Source organism: Furipterus horrens, unplaced genomic scaffold (genome assembly GCF_987537825.1).
Source record: "Furipterus horrens unplaced genomic scaffold, mFurHor1.1.pri manual_scaffold_6, whole genome shotgun sequence".
NCBI lineage: Eukaryota > Metazoa > Chordata > Mammalia > Chiroptera > Furipteridae > Furipterus > Furipterus horrens.
This window is the reverse complement of record NW_028327176.1, coordinates 99492829-99508250: the sequence shown is the minus strand read 5'-3', so window position 1 is coordinate 99508250 and position 15422 is coordinate 99492829. Positions and strand designations below refer to the sequence as shown.

General features: G+C 40.6%; 1 protein-coding gene across 3 annotated transcripts in view; it reads left to right on the top strand.

Annotated features, from left to right (window-relative positions):
* The window catches only part of RCAN2 (regulator of calcineurin 2), a 250950-nt gene that overhangs the window by 13999 nt on the left and 221529 nt on the right, over positions 1–15422 (top strand). Inside the window, exon 2 of one of the 3 annotated variants that reach the window (XM_090282528.1) lies at positions 12223–12371. The exons of the other annotated variants lie outside the window; for them this stretch is intronic. The gene's annotated coding sequence lies outside the window, so the exon portion shown is untranslated. The remainder of the gene's footprint in view (positions 1–12222; positions 12372–15422) is intronic. 3 annotated transcript variants of the gene reach the window in all.

Below are 15422 nucleotides of genomic sequence, written 5' to 3'. Positions count from 1 at the left end.
AATGACCTCTAGTTGTTATTATTATTGTTATTAATGTTGATCTTTAAATGCAGGGCTATTCTTAAGCAGAGGCTATGGAAATTCTTTTTTCTTCTTAAGTAACAGAGGTATTCAATAGCTTTATAGGACGTCATGAGGAAGAGCTTGAACCAAAGCTCATCACATATTTCCTTACATTTAGAGTTAGGCACTTGATGGTAGGAGCTGTGGCCATTTCTTTCTCTAAGGTGATGTTTAACTGTACTACCTTCTTCAGGGTACTTTCATCCTAAGAACAGCAAGATATGTATATATTACACAAAAATGTTGTGGACTCAATTTTACCATTTTTATGAATTGAGCCTTAAGGAGCTTCCCAATAAGTTATCCTAAAAAGGATTAACTAGAGCTCAGACTTTTTGCCCCTCCTTTCCTGTTTTTGACTTTTTATATCTAGTAAATAAGCTATTACAAATCCATACAGTGCGTGTATTGTTAAGTTTCAGAGTTGGAGAGGGATGAAGGGGACCATTCTATGAAAGTGGGGGTACCACTGAGCACTTACTGTAGCCAAGGCCTGCTCTTGCCTTCCTCTTCTTTAAATACTTTCATGCCTTTGGTGGCACAATGTCCCGCACTGATCCCTTAGTCAATTCATAAGTATTTAGTGTATAACCTGGGCAAGGTAAGGAGCACAAGACTAAATACCTTCTACCCTGAGGGGCCTTGCAATCTGTTAGGGATGGTACCTTGTTTTGTGAGTCACCATTGTATCCACCATACCTGAGCACATTGCACATCAGAAGCCCTCATGGAGTATTGTTGGAATTTTTGGATTGATTAGAGAACCCTTGATAGTGTTATGTTACTACTAATATTCACTGGGTTGTTTTCTGCCTAATCATCAAAATATGTTTCTAAGCTTTATGGATCATTTGTGTTACTTCACACATGCCAATGTGCAAAAAGGAAATTGTATTTCTACTTTTCTCATTATTTGCACCTGGAGACATGAAAGAATGGTAGGTTGAGATTCAGGGATCTTTTTTTTTTTTTTTTTTTTTTTTTTATTTTGGTTTTTCAATTACAGTTATCCCCTTTTCCCCCAATTTCTCTCCCCCACCCAGCCCACCCCCTCAGATTCAGGGATCTTCATTCTAGTCTTGCTTCTGCTATTCTGGCTGTGAAACCTTGGGCAAATCATTTGACCTTTCTTTTTTTTTTTTTTTCCCCGCTCCATTTGACCTTTCTGAACCCCAGTTATCTACTCTATAAAATGGAAATTATAGTAACTGCCCTGTGATCCCATAAGGTTGTGTGGGGGTCAGACAGCATAGTCAGTTTCATGATGACAGATGAGAGGAATTACTTTCAGCATCACCCAGCAGTGCTGTCCCATTATGTACTTCCTACTCTTTTATGAAAACACTTAGCCCATTTCCATACTTCTTCCTTGGTTTAAAATTTTAAAAAGGAATGAATGATAATGCCTGTTCGATGAACACTGATGCAATAAAAGAGAAAGAAGACCCCTTTTTGGTACAGAAACAAAGTCATAGATACAGAGAACATTTTGATGGTTGCCAGATGGAAGGGGGTTTAGGGGGTGAAAATGGGGAAGGGATTAAGAAGCACAAGTTGCCAGTTATAAAAGCAGTCACAGGACGTACAGTATAGGAATATAGTTAGTAATATTGTAATAACTATGTACAGTGTCAGATGGGTACTGGACTTGTCCGGTGATCACTTTATAAGTTATATAAATGTCTAATCATTATGTTATACACCTGAAATTATTATAATATTGCATGTCAAATGTAATTGAAAAATTAAAAATAGTAAAATAATTATGTAACAACCACAAAAAAGACCCTTTTTAGTAATTCACAACATCCCGAGACACTTGACTGTGAAAGCTTTGATGGCAGAGGTCTTGGTGGTTCATTTTGCTTTGTTTTGTTCATCAAACACATGATAGACCCTGAATATGTTTTTTTTTTTTAATGACTAAACATAACTCCTGACATCTAGTATGGCTCGTAGAACCAAGTAGCCATTCTCCTCTGCCCAGGAGCAGGAGCAACAGTCATCATCAGTCCCTGGAGAGTATATAGCATTTGAACTACTCTGTTTTCATGTAAATACAGAAACCAACCAGAGTGGAAGAAACAAATGATTATAGCAAAACAAATGTGAAGTTGAAATAACTGAAGAATGTCTCTGAATTACAGTTTTTCTTCCTGTTTAAACAAAAGTGAAATCTTGAAAATCATCCTTAACTTCCCTTCAAGTGTATTGACATTGGAGAGGTAAGGAGTGGAGCAGATAGTCTGCCAGCAATCTTCTCTTATCTCCTTTCAAAAAAACGCACCCCATTCAACCCCAATGGACTTAACAATTCACTGCCTGCCTGAAGTTAAAAATAAGCCACTGATCTTTACTGTCAAGAAATTAGTCAGCCTGGGCAGAACATGACTCTTAAACTACCAGAAGCATACTCAAATAAATATATTTTAAAATGGCAAAGAGATGCTTCTATGACATCCTGTCCATGTCTACTCTTGACTTCTATGGCAGCAGCTATTACAGGGTTTCTCCCCTCCTTAACTAATAACCATAGAGTCCTTAGAAAGAGATCTCGGGTTTGTGCATAATGAATTTACCTCCAAACTGATTTCCAGATGACCAGATATTAACAGGTGGTTGTTGACTTCCCACTGGGATGAGTGCTAGGTGCTAGAGATGAAATGTGAGCCCAAACTGTGTTGATTCCATGATCAAATGGGGCCTCTCTTCATTGGAACATGGACTGAAATGGAGGTTAAAGAAATAGAAATAAACTCCTTGGGAGTTTATGATGTCAGGTGCAAGGGGGAAATGATAAAATCAAGAGCAGCCCTGTCTTTTCAGACAAGTTTTGAGGTTACTCAACTTTGAATGACACAGATGCTTGTTGGCAATTTCTGATGATTTTTAAAAAATTGCTTTAACATCAATTTCAATGAAACAAAGGGTTTCAGATACTTACCCGGGCCAATGGGAAACATTCCCAAAGCCTCTGGGAGATTCTTATGAGGAAAAACAGGAAAGTCATTTTAACCTAGTATTTGTCAGAAATTGAATAAATCACCTGAACAAAACAAATTCTTGGAAATCCCCAACAGTGCCTAAAAGAACTCCCTGCTGTACAAAAGAAGTATTAAGACAATAAGGCAGATATGTTTAACTAGAGAAAAATAAGCCTTGGCTTTCTCCTAAGGATGTGGTGGAGTTTTGGCATATCACTTCTGAAAAGAAAATGCCACACTTTCTGCTGCCTGTGTTCTTTCCCAATTACGCTCTCTTTTCTCCTGTTCAATTTACCTTCTGCTCCTCCTTTTTGTAACTTTCCTTTTGAAGGTCATGGAACCCCCAATCTGGAAAGCACAGTGGTTTCATAGTCTTCAGCTTTCCCCACTTGCACACAGCACAGATGCTTTTGACCATCATCCCTTCCTGAAACCCACTCCCTCTGTGAGGAGGTTCCTCACAGGAGTCTCCTTCTTATCCATACTCACTCCTTCACCCTTTTCAAACCTACAGTCTCAGTTTTAGTCAGCTAGGGCTTCCATAACAAAGTGCCGTAGACTGAGTTGCTTAGAAAACAAATTTATTTCTCTCAGTCTAGGCAGACAAATGCCTTCTCTATGTGTCCTCACATGACCTCTTCTTTGTGCCTGTGAGGATAGGGGGAGGAGGGAGAGAGAGATCTTCTTCTTAAAAAGTCATCAGGACTTCCAGTCAAGATGGAGGCCTAGGCTGACACGCTCCATCTCCCTCCACAACTAAGAAGGAGTGCAACTACCACAAAATCAGAAATAACCAGAAGTTTCAGAAAATAAAGCTACATGGGAGTCCAACATATGAGGTTATAAAAATGTGGTGCTCATCTAGATGGATAGGAGGGTGAATCCGCGGCGGAGAGGTCAAGCTGTGCTGTGCTGGTGGTGGCGGCAGCAGTGATGGTGGCGGGACTGCGGTAAGCACAGAGGCCCGTATTTAAGGGGAGGCAAGAAGCGCCCAAGGAACACCCCTGGCTGCAGACCAGACCCGTCAGCTTGCAATTCCAATGCTGGGGATGCAGACCCCCATTGCCTCAGACTGTGAGGCCCAGAGGGGGTGGGGACAGAGGAGGAGGCTCCTGGTCTCTCAGCAGAGAGTGAACAGCAGGAAACCATCTTGGACCTCCACTCCCACAGAGAATGCCACAGCGTAGTGAGAAGGGTCTCTGGGTGTGAGGAGTGCATGGGGCCCTGCCCCCTATAGTGTAGGAGGTGTGACATCCCCATCCAGGAAACAAAGGTAAACACAAAACTGTCAGGGTGGTACAGATCATGACAAAGATCCTGGTGATGCAGCTGACCAGACAGCAAATATCTAATCTAACAAAGCAGCAGATAGGAAATCTTTCTGAGGCACAGTTCAGAGCTTTGGTTATAAAAATGCTTACAGACCTAACAGATCTTAAACAAGATGAGGAAGGAATGAAGGCTAGTCCTGCTGAAATGAACAAAAACGCATACAAAACTAGTGGTGAGGGAAAGAAAACCAGGGATCAAATCAACAAATCAGAACATACGGAAGGAACAAACAGTCAACCAGTGTAGAAAGAGGAAATGAAGAGTGAGAAAAATGAGGAGAGGCTCAGAAACCTATGTGACAGCTATAAGTGGGCCAACATCCGAATCACAGTTGCCAGAAGGTGAAGAAGAAAAACTAGAAATTGAAAAAGTATGTGAAAATATAATGAAGCAGAACTTCCCTAACTTGGAGAAGGAAACAGATTTACAGGTCCAGGAAGCACAGAGAGTTCCAAAAAACCTGGACCCAGGGAGAACCACACCAAGACACATTATAATCAAAATGTCAATAATTAAGGGTAAAGAGAGAATCTTAAAAGCAGCAAGAGAGAAGGGGAGAATTACGTACAAAGGGGTCCCAATAAGACTCTCAGCTGATTTCTCAAAAGAAACTGCAGGCAAGAAAGGACTGGCAAGAAATATTCAAAGTAATGAAAAGCAAAAACCTACAACCGCAATTACTCTATTCAGTGAAGCTGTCATTCAGAATAGAAGGGCAGAGAAAGTGCTTCCAGGACAAAGTAAAACTGAAGAAGTTCATCAGATCCAAACCACTGTTATATGAGATGTTAAAGGGACTTGTTTAGGAGAAAGAGGATCAAAACTATGAACATTAAAATGAAAACTGTATCACAACAATCAACAGCAGAAGCTAGGGAACTGAAACAAAGGCAAATAAATAGGCAGTGAGAATGGGAAAATAATTATAGGTATGGGGAACATATTGGGGGAGGTCAGTGGGGAGGGGGAAGGGGGAAAGGGAGGGAGATGAGGCAGGAATTAAGAAGCATAGTAGGAGGGAGTGGAGTAGATAGGAGGATGTTGAGAGGAACTATATGCACAACCAATGGGCATGGACTAAGGGGGGGCAACTGGAGAGAAGGGGGTCACTAAGTGGAGGGGAACAAAGGGAAAATAAATTAGGACCACTGTAACACCATAATCAATAAAGCATATTAAAAATCATCAATCCTATCAGATTAATGCTTTACCCTTATGACCTCACTTAATATTAATTTTCTCCTAAGGGGTTCATCTACAAGTGTAGTCACACTAGAGGTTAGGAATGGGGGCGGGCACAATTCAGTCCATAGCATTCTGCTCCTGTCCCCCAAAATTCATGTCCTTCTCATATGCAAAACACATTGATTTTATCCCAGTAGCCCCCTAAGTCTTAACTCATTCCAACATAAACCCTCAAGTCTAAACTCCAAATCTTTATGTCATCTAAATCAGATATGAGTGAGACTTGAGGTGAAATCACTCTGAGGTAAAATTTCTCTCCAGCCACAAGCCTATAAATGTAGATAAGTTACGTGCTTTCAAAGTACTGCCTTGGGACAAGCATAGGATAGACATTCTCATTCCAAAAGAGAGAAACCAGAAGGAAGAAAGAAAGAGATGATGGGTCCCAAGTAAGTCCAAAGCCTAACAAAGCAAACTCTATGAGATCTTTAGGCTCTAGAATAATCATCTTTAGCCTAATGTTCTGGTGGTGTCACTGGAGTGTTGGTGTCATCCCCATTGGCCTGTGGGGTGGCCCTGTCCCTTGACTCCATGGGGCACGATCCCCATAGTTATTTAGGAATACTTCTCCCATGTGGTTCTGTGCTAGGGCCCAACCCCCTGACATAAGGAGGAAGCAGTCCTCCTCTTGACCTGGCATGGGGTTGGCAACCCTGCTGACTTCTGAATTTCCTGCAGAGTCATTCTTCCATTCCTTGAAGAATGGAAGGATAAAACATGTTAATTCTGTTCACGATTATGTATATATTCTCTAAGAATATGGAAGCTTGATCTCCTCTTTTCTTTCTGAGCTTTCACCAGGATTGCCTTTAACATCCACTTTCTTCATGACAATCTCAGCCTTTTCTAGCAAGCGCCTCAAAACTCTTCCAGTCTCTACCCATTACCCAAGTTTATAGCCACTTTCATATTTTTAGGATTTTTCCAGCAGTACCTCACTTCTTGTACCAGAACTTGTATTTTTTTCTTCTTGGGCTGCCATTCAAAATACCATAATCTGAGTGGCTTAAGTTTCTCATAGTTCTGGAGGCTGAGAAGTTCCAGATCTAGGTATAAGACAATTTGGTTCCTGGTGGAGGTTCTCCCTCTGGCTTTCAGATAGCTGCCTTCTTGCTGTGTCCTCACATGACCTCTTCTTTGTGTGTAGGCAGGAAGACAGACAGACAGAGAGAGAGAGAGAGAGATCCTCTTCTCATAAGGCTCCACCCTTATGACTTCATTTAACCTTAATTACCTTCTAAAGGCCCCTCTCCAAATATAGTCAGAGTGGGGCTTAGGGCTTCAACATGTGAATTTTGGGGGAACACAAAATCAGCCCATGGCACTTCCTGCAAACCCCTTAATAGCTGCTTAGGTGGTCTTCAACCATAAAACCCTTCCACTCTTAGCTGAACTGCTTGAGAATTTTATTAAAATGAATTTCTGATGATAGCATATTGCTGTTCCAACAACACTTCTTAGCACTGGCTTTTTTTTTTTTTTTACCAATCATCTAGAAGCAGACTTTATTTATTTTTCATTTTTATTTTTTATTTTTTAAGTATATTTTATTGATTATATTGTTACAGTAGTTCCAATTTTTTCCCCTTTGCTCCCCTCTGCCCAGTACCCCCTTCCCCAGCAATCCCACCTACCCACACCCCAGTCCAAGCCCGTGGGTCGTGCATAAAAGTTCTCTGGCTTCACCCTTTCCTATACTATTCTTTTTTCTTTTTTTAAATTAATTAATTATTTTTTTATAACAATAAATAACAATCCCCCCTCTCATACTTAAGACCCTTTATAATCTTATAAAGGACAATGGGTGAAGATCTCGAGCTCCTCTAGCTGCTTCGAGCTGGGCATGGTCATCGTCCCTTGCATCCAGAAATCCCCAATAAGAGTGGGGGTGTGGAGGGGAGGGTGGCCTTCCCACATGGGGAAGGATCTTGCAGACTCCAGGTCAGTTGGCTGTCCCCGGACAACGGCGTGCTTGATTTAACAGGCTGGCATCCTTGTTGTATTCTGGAGGCAACGGATTTGGCAACAGGGTTAAAGGACATCATTTAATCCATAACCACTAGATGACAAAAAGCAGGTATTAATTTTTCAATGTTCCACATTAGGGAAAAAAAAGGCTTCTTTGGAGGAAGGTGTGCCAGGCACGTCGCACCTGTCCCAAACCCTTTTGCCCATTAGAAGCAGACTATGTCTGTGAAATGTACATAACAATATGTCTTCAGCCTACCTCTCTCCCCAGATGTCAGTCTGGACTTCTGTACTTTTCTCAATGTCCCCTGAGCACTTCCTCATTCATAAATATGCTCCTGATTATCCCTCAGCCTGGAATGTTCTCCACCCCCTGCTGACTCTTTATCTAAAGGTCTGCCATTTCCTCATCATCTCCTCTCCAATACTGCCTGCTCCTGAGTAATTTCTTGATTCCCACCTCTAGCTGGATCTCTTCTTGCTTTGAATCCCCAGAGCACTCTGCATTCATCTCTTCTGGTGCTCACCCCGGGCTCTCTCCACCTTTCTGTCCAACTTGGAATCATCACAGCAGTTTGCACACAGTAGATGCTCAACACATAATTTAAAGGAGGAATATATGTGTATATGTAATACTCACAAGTTACAATATTATCTCTGTTTTGTAAATTCATGCTCAGTGCCCTTAAGAATGAAATTAGAGAAAAAAAATGGTTTAATCTCCATGGATATTTTAAGTATTCAGACCTAAATAAATGGTAACCAGCAGACTTTCATTATCCACTATAAAAATATTTCAGTGATTTATCTGACAGGTTTAAAAAGTCCCAAGTTAATTTTAAACAACAACATGTAGTTTCATCTATAAAAATACTACTGAAGCCATAAACTGCTTGTACCAGCACTACCCCTGACGTGTTCTATGTTGTGTTGTTATTAACCTTTGGTTTCTGATGTTGATGTGGAAGAGTTCAGCCTGTTAGAAATCTGAGTCTTTACTGGTAGATTATAAGTTACAGTTTATGCCTAAAAAAATAGAGGGGAAAAATAGCCTAGGCAGCCACTTAAACAATTCAGTTCACTAGACATTTATTGAGTGCCTACTGTATGCCGAGTATTGAGATAGGTTTGTGTGTGAATGCGTGTGTAATGTAATCCTTGCTATTGAGAAGATATAGAGTAGGGTCATAATTGATCATCATGAAGTATCAGACAGTGTACTATGAAGAAGGAGAGGAAAGCATGGGTAAGCTATAGGAGTTTGTAAATTAATGGGACAACACATGAATGTAAATGTACATTTAAAAATGGTTTATAGAAATAGACAAGCATGCATGCATGAAACTAATCAAACTCTCCTAAAACATGACTCCTAAGAGTTCAGAGCTGTGGAGCCTAGGAACATCGCATTGTCATTTAAGGGAAAAAAAAAAAAGAAAAAAGAAAGTATGATCTTCTGGGAAACTGGAGATTTGAAGCTTAAGCTTGACACTCTTGGGCAGTCCCGAAGCTAGTCCTGTGAAGGCCTTCTTTCTCTCTGGGCTTCTAAAAGCCACCTTAAGGAGCTCTGCTCTGGGTGCAAATCCTATATCTTATTACTTCAGAAGAAGTCCAATGCTCCTGTACCCTCCTTCTCAGACTGATTGGCTTCACTCATTTGGAAGATTCCTCAGATTCCTTTTCTCCAGAAGACTTATGAGTCTTGGAGTGGGCTAGGACCAATGTTGAGTTTTGAGTTCCCCATTCATTCAAGAAATTCTAGCGATTCTCTACAGTGCCAGGTCCTATGGTGAGTTCTGGAAATGCAATGAATGAGACAGACACACCCAGGATTTGCAGAGTTCATGGGGAAGAAGGCAATTAAACAATTATAATACAGCAAGATGGAGGCTATGATGGGGAAATGTATCATGATGGGGAATTTATCTTGAAGTTAAAAATTATCAATGGCCTATTTGTTGCCTGGCTGAGCACTGAGGAATGACGTAGGGTGCGTCACAGACAGATGTGACAGGGTAAACCAACACAGCCACTACAAAGAGACTATCACAGATTTTGTTAGTTGTGGTTGAGTATCTATAGTTTATATGTCACAGAACTTTGCTGTTAAAAGGAAGTCCCCATACATTTATTGTTAGAATTTGTATATATGTCCTTCCTTTTATGTAAGGAGGCAGTGTGTTTCGTTTTGAATGCAGGTTTCTATTGAGATGTTTGGAATTTAGAATGTATTTTCTCAGAAAAACACCATAAATTATAACCAGGTCCTCAGGCTAGCCCAAAAGGCTATTCTTTGCATGGTGTACTTGAGATAAAATACTGGATTTTGGTTTGAGAGATTTTAGAAACTGTTTATGTTGCTGTGGGAAAATGTTCAAGATTCCAGGTTGGAATAAAAGCCAACACACGTTCCCCTCTGTGGCCTTCATGGGAGAACACGGTTTCCTTTTTCCCACCCCCTCCTTACTGTGAGAACTTCCACCAAGTCCAGGCCCCTGGGACCTGGGATGGGGGCTCTGAAGGAGAAAGAAGCTAACAGATGGTAACAGGTGTGTAGGTGTGGTTATTGATTGTTGAAGAAGACTCCCAGTGCTTTTTTAAGTGCTTTATGTGAATTATTTCATTGAGTCCTTGTAACACAACTATGAGATGCTACCACTGTTATTCCTGTAAAATGCTGATATGTCCCAGGGTTCAGACCTTGGGTGTCTTTTCTCACTTAACTCGCTCATCCAGTCCATGGCTTTAAGTTTCATCTAACATATCCCCTCTCCCCTCAACTCTGGGCTCATAGCACCAACTGACCATCACTTAGGTGAATAATAGGAATCTTTAGAGTATCCCGAAATGAACTTCTGGTTTCATTCCTCCAAACCTGTCCCTCCTGTAGTCTCCTCCATCTTAGTAAATGGCACCTTTGTGCTTCTAAGTACTCAGGTCAAAACCTTGGCATTATCTTTGAACACTTCCCTACTTCATATCCAGTCCATCAGTAAATGCTGTTAATACATTAAAACTATCTGGAATCCTATTGCTTCTCATTATTTCAACTGCTACCTCTCTGGTCTCTGTGACCATCACCACCTGCCTGATTATTGTCAGTCGGTTCCTAATTGGTCTTCTCCTTCCACCCTTATTATCTTGGTCTATTTTCCAAACAATCACCACAAATATTATTTTAAAGCATAAGTTAGCTTGTCAGACTCCTTTATTCAAAATTTTCCCATGGCTTTTCATCCCACAGTAAATAGTAAAGTCCTCTCCATAGCCTGTAAGGTGCTACCCATCCTGGCCTCCTGCTCTCCCCCAAACTCATTTCTTACTCCCCTCCCTTCCTCACCACACAGCCACAGAGGACTCCATCCACCAAGCTCCTTCTGCTGTCCAGCCTTTTTTTCTGTCAGTCTCTTTACCTGGCAAGTCTTTCCCCAGATATCTACATGGCTCACCCCTTCCTTCTTTCTCAGATACACATTCCTGATGATCCTACATAAAAATACATAAAACAACAAATGTCTATGTTGTAGTCACACTACACAAGTTTCAACAGACTGGTAAAATACTCCGAAGGATAACTGCCTGTTGGTGCCGACGGTGAAAACGTCAGAGGTGGAGGGAGCACAGGAGAAGCTGTGCATGTTGTGGACAGAGATCGCCCTCCCACGCCGAAGCCGGGGGCAACCTGTGTTTCTATCATCACCTGAACTTGCTTTCTTTCCCTCTCATACTGTGCATGTTTTGTGCCCTTTTTTAAAGATCCATACACTTACTCATTTTTTTAATGTCTCGTATCGAGGTAATTGTACATTATAAGTGAAAAGACTATTAAGGTTCTATTTGGAAGAAGGGCAATAATAAAACCAATTTTAATAAATATTAAAAAATGGAGAAAATAAGACAGTAAGTGAATTGTGGAAAGAAGGAAAATAGAGAACGGTCTAGATTTATGTAATGTTTTGAGCATCTGCTATGTGACAGACACTGTCATCTGAAAGGTAGAGCTATTAGGTAACTATATAAAGAGACAAATAGCAATAGTTTCTCGAAAAGACAAGCTACTCTGAAACAGTGTTTCTTATCTTTCTTACGGCCGCATTCCTGGTACTGCATTAGGCTTGAGGATGCCAGTGGAGAGCACCTGTCTTTGACATTTCCATAAGAAGCTCCAATTGTGCTGGCTGTTTTTCCAGTTAAACATGGAATGGTGCTGAGATCGGTTAGAAAAACAGCAAGGTGAAGGGGCCCTAGTTTTCTCCTCTGATGTAAAGAGCTTCCAACGTCACATGGGAGCATTGGGCAGGTCCTCATACTGTTCTAGTTGTCCTGATCAGGAGTCTGCAGGCTACAGTGATGAAGCCACCATTTGATTATCATGGAGTCCACCTTGATGGTTTTGGTCCATTAATGTTATACGTGTTTCCATCTGCTCTTTTGGACATGTAGGGAATGATACATAGATTCCTTCCACTTCCTTTCAACATGGTTTTGGGCATAAATCAGTGTAGAGGCCTTGCAATGTAGAGGAACGATTAGCACCAGTGCTTAAAGGTGCATAAGTGATCCCACTCCCTTGGCTGGTCTGACATGTTTCCTCCATTGGCTCAGTCTCTGTTCCTACACCTCTCTGTAGGTCTTTCCCAGAAACCTTGCCACCAACAAAGGTTTTAGCTTCATAAGCCTGGCTCCTGGTCAGTTGCTGGAGGAGTGAGAGATGGGGAGAACTGACCCCTCGGAATAACTCGTCCCAATTGCAACAGGCCAGAAAAGACTTTTATAAAGGTATTTTTTCTTTTGATTTAATCTTTATTGCATTTTTTTCCCAGTACCGTTGAGTCCCTTCATACCCCCTCACCCCCAGCGATCACCACACTATTGTCTATGTCCATGAGTCCTTTTTCCTTTTGGCTCAATGACTCCATCCGCCCCCCCCTCCCCCACTAGTTATCATTCTGCTCTCCATCTATGAGTCTGTCTCTGTTTTGCTTGTTAGTTCAGGTTTTCACTAGATTCCATATATGGGTGAAATCATATGGTAATTGTCTTTCTCTGTCTGGCTTATTTCACTTAGCATAATGTTCTCCAGGTCTATCCATACTGTTTCAAAGGGTAAAATGTTCTTTTTTGTGTGTGTGTGACTGAGGAGAATTCCATTGTATAAATGTCCCATAGTTGTTTTATCCACTCATCTACTGATAGACACTTGGGCTGCTTCCATAGTTTAGCGATTGATTGTAAATAATGCTTCAATGAACATAGGGGTGCTTATATTCTTTCAAATTAGTGTTTTGGGTTCCTTCAGATATATTCCTAGAAGTGGGATTACTGGGTCAAAAGGCAGATCCATTTTTAATTTTTTGTAGTATCTCCATACTTTTTTCCACAGTGGCTGCACCAGTCTGCATTCCCAGCAACAGTGCAATAGGGTTCCCCTTTCTCCACATCTTCACCAGCAAGAAAAAAAACAAACAAATGGGACTATATCAAACTAAAAGGTTTTTGCACAGCAAAGGAAACCATCAACAAAATGAAAAGTCTACCCACAGAATGAGAGAACATATTCACTGATGCATCTGATATACAAAATTTATAAAGTAATAACAAAACTCAACACCAAAAATCAAACAACCCAATTAAAAAATGGTCAAAGGACCTGAATAGACACTTATCCAAAGAGGACATACAGAGGGCCAATAGACATATGAAAAGATGCTCAACGCCACTAATCATCAGAGAAATGCAAATTAAAACCACAAGGAGATACCATCTCACCCCTGTCAGAATGGCTAACATCAGTAAATCAACAGACAACAAATAAAGGTTTTATTATATTTTCTAAACTAGAATCTAAGTCATCTCTTTCTTGTAAACGACACATGGCACCAGAAATGGGGGACTAATTGTGGATTATTCTGAATTGTGACTCTGAAAATGTGACAGAAAACTACCTAGCCTGTGTCAGCTTCTCAGTGGGGCCTTTGGTCGGACAGGCCAGTAGTAGGCAGCTCCATCTAGAGAGGAGGAAGGGCTCTAGCTCTCAATGCAGAAGTCCAGCCAGCATTTGCTCCTATAAGAACCTAATGGATATTGTGATTGAAAGCTTGAAAGAGGAAGGGGATGGGAGAAGGGAAAGGAAAGGCAGTAGGAGAGAAAAGGAACAACTTTAACCAAAGGTGTAAAAGGAAGGCAAGGATTTTAAAAGTGACCTAAAGTAGTTAGAGGATTGACTTTCAGATCAAGAGTGAATTGGTGACGTACATTGTTTCCATGTCTTGGCTATTGTGAATAATGATGCAGTGAACATGGGAATGCAGATACCCCTTTGAGATACTAATTTAATTTCCTTCTAATATACACATGTCCATCTACAGATGAATTTATAAAGAAGACACGCACACACACACACACACACACACACACACACACACACACAGGAATGTTATTCAACTACAAGAAAGAAAGAAACCCTGCTGTTTGTGACAACATGGATGGACCCTGAGGGCATTATGCTAAGTGAAATAAGTCAGATGGAGAAAGGCAAATACTGTATGATCTCACTTACACATGTAGTCTAAAGAAGTCTAATTCATAGAGAGGATAGAATAGTAGTTGCCAGGGCCTGGGGGTTGTGGGAAATGAGAAGATGTTAGTCAAAGGGTACAAAGTTCCAGTTATAAGATTATAAATTCTGGGGATCTAATGTATAGTGTGGTGATTATAGTTAATGGCACTACACTATATACTTGAATGTTGCTAAGAAAGTAGATTTTAAATGTTCTTGCTCCAAAAAGAAATGGTAATTATGTGAGGTGACAGAAATGTTAACTAATTCTATTGTGGTAATCATTTTGCAATGTGTAAGTACATCATATTATAACATTTTATATCTTAAATTTACATAATGTATGTCAATTATATTTCAATAAAGCTAAAAAATTATTTAGCTATTACTTATTTATTTTTTTAGAAAGAGTGAATTGGTGAATTGCCCTAGCAATGAATGGTAAGGAAAGGACCAGTGATAATGTGCAACCTTCCAGATTTAACACAGCAGGAGACAGTGGATGGAGAACTGGAATTTGAATCTGGGTCTGTCTGACTTCAAAGTTCTTGCATTTCTCTAAGCCAGGCAAAGAAAGAAAAATACCATATGATATCACCTAATACAGGAAACTAAAGAACAACATAAACAAACGAACTAAATAGGACAAGGAGCAGAATAACAGCCAATGGGGGAGGGGGAGGAAGAGAAAGGGGATAAGTGAAGGAAGGGTTTAGTCAAGGAATGTGTATGAATGACTCATGGACACGGACAACGGGGAGGGATATTATTGTGGGAGAAGGGGTGGGCTGGGTGGGGGGGAGCAAAGGAGGAAAAATGGGACAACTGTAATTGAATAACCAAAAAATAAAATTAAAAAAAAAAAAAGAAAAAGAAAAAAAAGAAGTTCTTGCATTTCTCACTGTGGGAGCACCACCTCTTCTAGAGAGCTGAAAAATAGTGTACCCACTGAAAAGTAAAGATCTTTGGATTGAGAGAAGGGTGTGTAACTCATTCAATCCATATAACAACTCTGAAGTTGGTACCATATGATCCCCATATTGCATACACTGCCCAGAGATATTTAGTAAATGTCCAAGGTCACACAGCTAGAAAGTGGCTGTGCCAGGATGCTGACCAAAGCTCATTTTACTTTCCTCTCTATGCTATGCCTCTCTCTGTGTGAAAAGACTGATCACTCTAGGAAAGAGAAGAAGAGCTCCCATGTTGTGTTAGACACAGTTATGCACTTGCTCTTTTGATCACTGTGGTGGCCAATACTAATAATAGTT